Source organism: Mastomys coucha, unplaced genomic scaffold (genome assembly GCF_008632895.1).
Source record: "Mastomys coucha isolate ucsf_1 unplaced genomic scaffold, UCSF_Mcou_1 pScaffold20, whole genome shotgun sequence".
Taxonomy (NCBI): domain Eukaryota; kingdom Metazoa; phylum Chordata; class Mammalia; order Rodentia; family Muridae; genus Mastomys; species Mastomys coucha.
The window spans coordinates 55,697,059-55,707,081 of NW_022196903.1; the positions used below are offsets into that span (position 1 = coordinate 55,697,059).

Genomic DNA, 10,023 nt, shown 5'->3' on the forward strand with positions numbered 1-10,023 from the left:
AAAAAAAAAAAAAAAAAAAAAAGCTCAATAGTGTTAAGGTAAGCTTTAAAACCTTGAGTCTACTGAATGAGGAAAAGGTAACCTTATGGTACTTAGTTGTTCCTATGTCTAACTTATGTGAATATCAGCTATATTTTGAGATGTTTGCTACATGCTACATTTTTATGCTCACTTAATGTATTATAAATTTAAATATCAGACCACAGTGATGTTTATATTTTCTTGTACCCTATTTTAGTTTGCCACTGTATATTAACTTGGGATTAAATATTTTGAGAACATTCTATCTGCAGTTGATTTGACAGCTATCTTCTTGTAAGTGTTAATTTTTATTATGTACTATGAAGATAACTTCTAAAGTTTGTCTTTAATATGTAGTTGTCCTAACAGTTACATATTTGGGAATCCTGTAAAATATTCCTTTTGAAAGGAGCCTTTTAAAGGAGAATTAGTCAATATTTAGTAAACATGTGTGTTGTTAGACATATAATATAGCATAATCTATTTTTCAGATAACATAATATTCACCTCTAATATCCAAACTTGTGAAACTGCCTAACTTTTAAATAGTAATGTATATATATTAAATACTCATTTACATGTCTACAGTAATAAAATGTTGGGAACATTTCAAATGTTTCTCAATAAGACCGTTATTGAATAGTCAGTAGTACAACAAGCAAAACTAAAAGCAATGAAGAAAGCATTCATTTTTACTCTTGTATGATTTTAGGATAAATTCTTATGAGTGAATATACAGAGATAGATAATATAGTGTAAATAAACACTAGGTCAATCCTTAGCATTGACATACATATAATGTGGGCTGTCTGTCCCTCTTGCTGCATGGCTGAGGGAAGTACAGTGCCAGCCCTGAGTGTTCCTATCCTCTCTCTTCCCATTCACTTTACCCCACACATGCTTATCCCTATGAGATAATGACAGGAATTTCTGTTTATACTTTTTAAAATTTGCGTGGTAATGTAGATCTCATAATTTTAAATATATTTTCACTTTTCATAAAGAAATCTCATATCAATAAATATTACTAATGTGGAACTTCTTGAAGTTAGTTTAAATAATGAATTTTATAACATATATTGGGATGAGAAGAAAATGAGTGGCAACTGTAAGGTGCATCTTCTTTAAGTGGATGTTATAAAAAAGCTAACATATAGGACAGTATATAGGACCATGTAAATTCAGAAAATTAGGTTTGGATTTCTAATTCATCATTTTTAGCTTCTATTTTCTGCTTCTATGCTAGTCACTCTAAGCGAGTCAGTCTTTACTGGCAGAAGCTTGTAGGAAGCAGTTGTCTGGTTAAGTTAGTAGAGCAGCAACACTGACCAAATGGATAGGGGAGGGTGACAGAGCACCCCTGGAATGTTACCTTCTAAAAGCTATTCCTAGCAACAGCATTGGTTCCATTTTCATTTTGGCTCTTGTTTTACTACCAAGGAGTATTTATAATCATGAAGATTTAATAGCTAGAAACCTGGTAATGAGAGTCCATTGAGGTTTACTATGGTTTGTGGGTAGGAAAAAATGGGAAAATATTGACCAATTATATGATGAACAAATTCTAGAAATAAGACTATGATTGTGATAAAGGCAGAATTACATATATACACACCAAACATTCCATTGTGCATTTATAATTTAATTTAATCTTTTCTCAGGATGTCATATTACTTTATAATCACATGCTCTAAAATAAAAATGAAAATAGGTTGGGAAAAGAATTCATCAAAACTGGAATATTGATCATGACAAGAACATGAGTTCATTGCTGAAGAACTATGCTATGAGTAAAATGCCAATGAAAATAACATTGGTCTAAATATTGAACACTGGAAATCTGACTGAAAACAAAACATTGTCTGGGGATAAAAGGGGTCCATAGTGATGAAAAGGCTACTGAATATATTCTTTATCATGTTTTTTGGTATTGATTTCATGTCACACTGCATAAAACTGTACACAAAAAGATATTGTTTATTATAAAGCAGTCTTAATGAGTTTGTTGAAAATATAAGTAAGTTAGTAGGAAGAAAACTGAATGCTAATAGTACCCAAGCTTTATTGAAGCCACATCAAATCAAGTGTAAAAACTTTTAAAGAAAATTACATCTTTATTATGCATCCCAAACAAACTGATAATAATTCATAATTATTTCATAAGTTTAATTAAAAATATTACACACACAAAATACCTTTTAAAAATCTGTGTATATAGTTTAGATATAGTTGTGCTGTAAGTACTGATAATATTTTCCTTAGAAGTCACATATTATTGAACAAATATCCCAGTGCTAGACAAGAGAAACCCTTCTACTTGTGAGACAGTGGGAAATTCCCACTTTGGGAATCCCAAAGTAATGTAGGCCATTGCAATTGCCTTCCTTCTAGAACCTGATGATAATGCCCTTTTGCTGATGTAACCAAACACTTTACACATAGAACTTGGAGAGATTGATCTTAAAGCCTTGTTCCTGATCACTAGGTCTCATAGTACCAGAGAGGTGCAATGTAAGCTGCCAAGGGAGAAAATTAATTAATAATCTTACTCACCTGTTAAACCTGTGGAACATAACAACAATGACTGGCACAACAACATATCCCCAACTGTGCAATAGTGGCACTTAATTCTTTATAAGTAACCAACAACTATATAATTGGACTTAAGGCCACTTGGTAAGAGGGAGTTCACATCTATTATTATAAACTTAATCCACTATTTGTGGCTGGATTATCCTAGACTCCAGAAGAGAAACTGTCACTACTATATCCCTAAATCAAATAGCATCTAACAGAATTATAAATACATATTCATGTATTCAAAAATAAAGATAGTTCTTACCTGGCATTGAAGATATATATTTTATGACAGATAGAAATTTATTATAGAGATCTACAACAGCTTAAAATGCAGGGCATAAATGACCCCATGTTGCCTGGCCCCAACTGACACATGTACAACACAACCACAACTAAGGCTCAATGAACATCATGGAAAACAAGGCAGAAAAATTTTAAGTTCCAGAGGAGCAGGTTGTCTGATGTAACGGTGTCTTCTGGATGTGATTAAAAATGTAATAATTAGGTGGGTATTGGAGTTCATTACTTTTGTTATTTATTTTGGGTTTGCTTCTGAAGTACTCAGAACATTGGTTTTGGTGTATGTCCACAAACAAATGGAGGTAATGGCCCACCAATATCAATTAGACATTAATTAGGTAGTTGCTAAATATTTTTGAGTTTGATTAGAATCATTATAAGAATTCTTCTGTGGGTTAGGAATTCCTCCTGTGACTATTAATTAAGAAGGTAATTTGTTATTAATTTTGAATGGATAAAGTACAGCAGAGTTGAGATGAAGCCCTGGTGGCTTTGCTAATATGAATGGCAATGTATAAAGAATTACAACATTAACTCAGGGATATTGTAAAAATCAGCTGTAAGTTTGTATGGGCTGTGAGGTATCTAGATCAAAAGAAATGAGCATAGGGTACCTTCAACTAGATTGTGTAAAACTCAGAAACTTGTGCCACTTAATTTTGGAGATATATTTTGAAACTTAATAAATATATGTACAAAGCTATGCTACTTGGGCTGACATTGGTCCCCACAAGTGGCATATACTACTTAACAAAAAACTACCAGATGCGAGAAACCTCCATTTGAATTGTTAGTTTTAGTTGTACAAATTTTCCTCCAAACAGCATCAACAATTGCTGTTGCCCTTGGATGACTCTCAAAGGTTGAAGATTAAGTCCTTATTGTGAAGACACTGAACATTTCGGGCACACCACTCATAGTATTCCAGGGGTATCTAACCTTATATTGTCCCTCCTACTGTCTAGTTTCCATAGGAACATCAAGTACTATGCAAGTTGACAGGGAGATAATTAATTATCTCATCCAACTGCAAGGGTATGAACTACAGCAATGACCAGATTAGCACGATATCCATCCAGGTGCAATAGTGACACTTATATTTCCTGGTAACCAACAATTGTCTAATTGCACTCAAGACCCACTCAACAGGAGGGCAATCATGTCTCAAACTAGAGACCTAACTAACTAACTGGAGCTAGGGAGATTATGGATCTGGCAAGAGAATCTACTTCTTCTTTTTTTTTTTTTTTTGAGAATCTACTTCTGCCTACTAATTCCTGACCAGATTCTTAAACATATTGTTATATGCAGATAGAGAGCAGTGTAGCTAACAGCCCTCATCAAAGATGCTTCTTTTTTCAGAAAATGGAGACTTGGTTACTTTTGTGTTGCTGTGAAGAGACAAAGGCAGCTTATAAAAGAAAGCATTTAGCTGGGCAGTGTTAGCACATACCTTTAATCCTAGCCCACAGGAGGAGAGGTAAGAAAATCTCAGAGTTCAAGGCCAACCTGGTCTACCAAGTGAGCTCCAGGATAGTCAGACAGACTTTGTCTTAAAACAAAATGAAACAAAACAAAACAAGTCAAACAAGCTACAAACAGAAAGGGCAGCATTGAGTTGGTGTTTGCTTACAGTTTCAGAGTCCATGATGGTCTTATCATGGTTCAGATAATCGATAGTAAGGAGTAATACCTGGGGTCTTACAGTCACAAGGGGGTGAGATAACATGCTAACTAGGAATTTGAATTTTTGAAATTTAAAAGCCCATCACTGGTGATGTATCTCTTCCAACAAGGCTCATTGTTCTAATAATTCTAATTATTCCTAAACAATTCCCCGTTATTCAAATACATGAGTCCATGGGAGCAGTTCAGCCCACCACAGAGACCATTATAGAAAACCACAATTGGAACAACGCTGAGAACAAAGCATTGTGGGTGTTAAGGCCCAGGGGTTACTTCTGCATTATAACGCCTACACCTAAGCCTATGGAAACTTCATGGAAAAGGGAACAGAAAGATGCAAGAGCCAGAGAAACAGGAAGCATGCTGTTTACTTTGATTCCTAGGAATAGCTGTACAAATAAATCTTGAATAATGATAGTAGCAATAGTCACAATGAGCATGGAGAGAGGGGGAGAATGTCATAATGTCTGACCTCTAGACAGAGAACTATAGACAATTAATGACTGTTATGAAAAGGAGAATCAGTCTTTCCCAGTTGGCCTCCAAAATGGTTATCCAATACAAAGTAGTCAGCCCTGAAATCATACAAACACACAGAGCAATAAGAGACTAAGTAAGTTTTATTTATATATTTGTGCATACACACAGATACATATTTATATGTATTTGTTCATACACAAATGGACAGATATATATGTACATCATTATTGCTTTACACACATATTCATATATACAGGGAAGCTGAAGAAATATCAGATTTGTGATATATATTGTGCAAAGTGTCCGTCCAGGCACAGAGTCCTTTTGGGATTTGTTGAAGATATAATTTATAAACACACTCTACTATCTTATTTAATATTTCATTTGTTTTCCCAGAATATATTTATATTCTCTCAGGGATGAGTGAAGGAAGACCTAAAAGATCTTTTTGTCAAGGATTAAAAAGTTAGAAAGTTTAAGAAAGGGTTAAATATAGGGTTAAATTACAATGTTGTGGGTGAAACTCTTTACTTATTGTTTGCAGTATATAAAAGTTCTCAATGATTTTAAGTTGTTACAAAGAACAACAGCAATAGGTTCCCTGAAATTCACGGTTTTCATTGCACTTAGCTAATATGCAATTGTGACATGAATTATCACTTTGAGGTTTCATCAGCTGGCTTTGTTCTCTCTTACAGCTGGGCTGAGTTAGGGTGCTAGGCACTGCTTGGCTGCCATTAGATGGCAATCTTGTTCTGATAATGCTGATAGCAACCCTGTGGTGCATTTGTATTCAATCTCATAGTTTACAAGGTTTTCAAATATGTTATCTCATCAAATTATCAAGATAACTCTGCAGTAGGTGATAATGTGACCCAAATACTGTGGAGGAAGAACATAGTCTGAGGTTAAAAATGTCTCCAGTCAACATTCTCTTGAGATCTTATCATTACATGCAGGGTTCTTCTCAACTCTTTCCAGGCTTTGCTGCATCTAATTTTACATACAATTCCAGTATATTGGGATACACATTTCCCAAGGTCACTGAAAATCATAGTCACATCTTAAAAGGAAGTGGGTATTTCAAGTAAGCTTGCTGACTGTGGAAATAAGGATCATTAGCTAAAGAGCTGGGGAAGGCAAAGAGCTTTGCAACAGTGATAATGTCATAGAGCAGAACAGTGTGGGGTCATTTAATGTAGAAACAAACACCTCTAGTCACACCGGCAGGAGTGGGGTTTACAAAACTGCAGTGTGCAACTGCTCTGCTTGTGAATGTTGCTGTGATAGCTCTGAATCCTGAAATCCTATGAGCTGGTGAGACGGAAGTCTATTAAATTCACCTTACAAACACAACTATCTAAATTGTTGCATACTGTGTAATGTGTTAGGTGGTTCCTGATAACTACAACTCTCCAGAAAGTATCGTTTCATAAGGAATCTCCATCACAAACATTTGAGTATGTTGTAACTAGGTGTCACATCTTCTATGTTTTCCCTAGGATCTTTGGAATCTTAGCTAAAATACAAGCATTGCTTTGTGATGGGTTTCCTGACTATCATCCTTGTAAAAACATTACTTTGTACTCTACCAATAGAATTTAAGAAAGTCCTTTCAGTTAACCACAAGCTTTTGTAGTAGACAGTGATATGTAATTTAAGGGCATTTAAAATTTAAAATTCATTGTGCTGTGCATATTTGATGTGTTTAATCAACCAAAGTAATAATTAGCTCAATAACTTTATACTTTCCTTTTAATACTCCATTTAACTATCAATTTTTCTTAATATCCACCTGGATTCAGTGTTTTCAATATGTCACGGAATAATGTCCTCACATGATAGGAGTTTCAGGATTAAAGCCTTCATGTTTCTTCCCATTTCTTCCACTTTGTGTTTCTCACTCCCACCCTGGAGCAATTAATATAGAAAAATTGTTTCTCAGTCTCTTACAATTATGCCATGACATCCCTATATAATTTCTTGAATAATGGCAACAACTGTTACTATATAAATGAATATGTAATTAGGAAAATGAGTGCTGGTATTTCTTTGAAGGAATATAATATTTATATATTTCAAATTGTTCACCAACAAGAAACATTACTTTCAATCTTTCCTGAGATAGGAAAAGAGATAAGAATCTTTGACATTCACATAATCATCACAAATTCAATTGCAAACATGCAAATGAAAACACTGATTTCCTTGAAATTTAACGTTTCAATTGACAGTTTTATGAGATCCTGTTAAACAATCCTTCCTTTTTAAATTTGTTTCTTTATTAATTTTATTCATAAAATGCCCCAAAGTTTACACTGGCATTGGACATTTCTTTGTCTCATGAAGACTGCCTTCCTCGTGTCCATACATCCTAGATTTGGATGACAGTTGATGTCAGGTCTGAGTGCTTTGGGAATATTTGTGGATGTAGAGGATGCCACGATGTTGCTCTCAAGTGCTGAGCAGCAACCAGTTGATAAGTCAAAGCTCAGATGTTATTTAGTGAAGTGAGAGGAACAGCCAGCACTGCTGAATTCTGGTAAATTCCTGCCAACGAAAGGAAATGTTATTAAAAATTTGAAGGTGCCTCAGTGCATATGTTTTAAATTGGCAACTGCACTGCAATTTGGTAAATATGATATGATGGTTCTGGTAGGGGTGGGGCCAGCAAAGAAAAGCTTAACGATTCTGAAGATATAAACTGGCAATTGAAGCTTTTTTATGGAAGAATTATTATGTCTTTAGGAATATTTCTATAATGAAAATTCATTGTTTAGGAGAGCTAAATAGCTCACTAAGACTGTGGAAGTAGAAAGTGGTGCTGACGTAAAGATCAGTCTTCCCAGGGTGGGAGCTAGGAGGATAGTGCTTTTAACTATGGCCACGCCTCACTTTCACAATCAAGGGAACACAGTCACTTGCCACCTCACCTGAGCATCATCTCAAACATCCCTACTTTAGTTTCTCTCTCTTTTTCTCTATCAAATCCTCTCTTTGCTAGGTCCCATCACAGGGGAAAATGAATGATATTTCCAACTCTAGAGACTACACACAGATAATAGAAGGGTTTGTCTGCTGTACATCTGGCATCAGGAGAGTTAGATTAAACTGGAACCCACATCTACTGAGCTACCAGAAAATAAATATATGTTCTTACCCCAGAATTCTCATTGCTCGAGCTAGAGAGGATTTCCCGAGAAAGAATGTACAAGTATCGCCTGCAGACGTCTCAAGTAGATTTTCTCAATAAGGTTTAGATGAAGAGATGAAATCTTTCCTGTACTAAAGAATTCTAAAATTTTATTGAATGTACTCCACACTGGCACTCTGAAAATAACAGGCTTTATAGGAATGTTATCTCAATAATGACTTCAAGCTGCTGTCCCTGTAACTCTAACTGTACTTGAAGATGATGAGATGGAAAGTGGCTTTTGCCTTTTTTCCCTGCGGAAATTTTTGAGGAGTCACATGCTGCACAGATGGAACAATTTTTCCAACATCTTGGCACTCATAGCAGCATTGGTTGGTTTCTTCATGTAGATCATTCATATGTCAGAACATTATTAAGCTACATATGATTTGTGGTAAACAATTAAAAATATATTCTAGTGAAAACAGAAATAGAAGCTACCCCTATTTATGTCATAGTGTAGCTTCATCTATCAATTGAACTCACTTGGGAAGAGGGACCTCAGATGGAGAATTGGCTCCATTGTATTTGTATTGGCTTTGAAAAGATCTGTGGGTCATTTTTAATTGTCACCCAAAGCAAGGCTCTTTGAAATGATTTTCCAAATAGCTACCAGAAGAATAATCTAGTCTCAATCTCTGTACATCTTAGCTTTTTATTACTAGCTTAACCTCCAGTAGTCCATTCTTTTTAAGCTCACAAGATGTGCTGACATGCTAAAGTGATCTTAATCCTAGACCTATGTAAAAGTCAATATTCCCATTATCTTCATTACAAAATCCAATTTCATTAACAGCTAACAAAGCTCTCATGCTTCAATACTTACACTTTTGCTACACACTCAACTTGATTTCTAGCAAGTATTTATTGAAGGCTCATTTTGCAAAATACAACCCAGAAAGCAAAGAGTTTAAGATGAGGTTTTTTTGTTTGTTTTTCTAAACATATGAAATTTCAGAGGGCCCTAGGAGGAGCTACCAAGTTGAAGGCATGATGATATCTGAGCTTTTACAACAAAGAGACATAGGATTTGGAAAAGATAGGGTGGGAGCTAGAACTTGACCAAGATAACGTGTCATGCAGCAGAGAATAACCCAGAAACTCAATATGCTTGTATATCCAGTGATTGACATGAATGTGCCAACTCATCCTTTATCTTGAGATGTTTCTAGTGTTGATTCTCCAGGTGATTTTCTTTTCCTGTATTACTGAGCATCATGATAAAAGAGTATCATTCATACATTTGAAGAATAATTCTTTTTGCAATTTGAAAAAAAACTAAATGTAATACTATACAATGATTATGAAGATTAAATAATTTATATTTAGAGGAAGCAGTACTTCTGTGATTTACAGCATTTTTGACATGTTAGGAGATTAAGCACAATAAAGACTGACAGGGGAATATATTATCTCATCAGAAACCAATAGAAGAATACCTAAGAAATACCATTGTGTAACAAAAAGGCAATAGAGCAGTATTAGACAGACAAAAACAAGAGTCCTTAGTCTGTATTCATACCAGTTTTCATCATGTATTCCATTGTATTTTTCCTTTATGTCTTATTAGATATAGTTCACGATCTCTCTAATCAGAAAATAAAAATCTGAAATTCCTTCAACTCTAAGTGGAACTTTGCATGAGTGGTGCTTAGGCAATAATGTCTATGTTCCTATTCTAAGAAACAAAGTTATTTAAGATTTCTAATTCCAGAGTTGTCTCTTTTTGTGATTTCTTTATTGTTTCGACTTCCATTTTTAGG

The 10,023-nt window shown here is 34.7% G+C and overlaps 1 protein-coding gene across 7 annotated transcripts in view; it reads left to right on the top strand.

Annotated features, from left to right (window-relative positions):
* Positions 1–10,023, top strand: part of Ccser1 (coiled-coil serine rich protein 1) — a 1,196,027-nt gene that overhangs the window by 209,562 nt on the left and 976,442 nt on the right. The gene's annotated exons all lie outside the window — the stretch shown is intronic.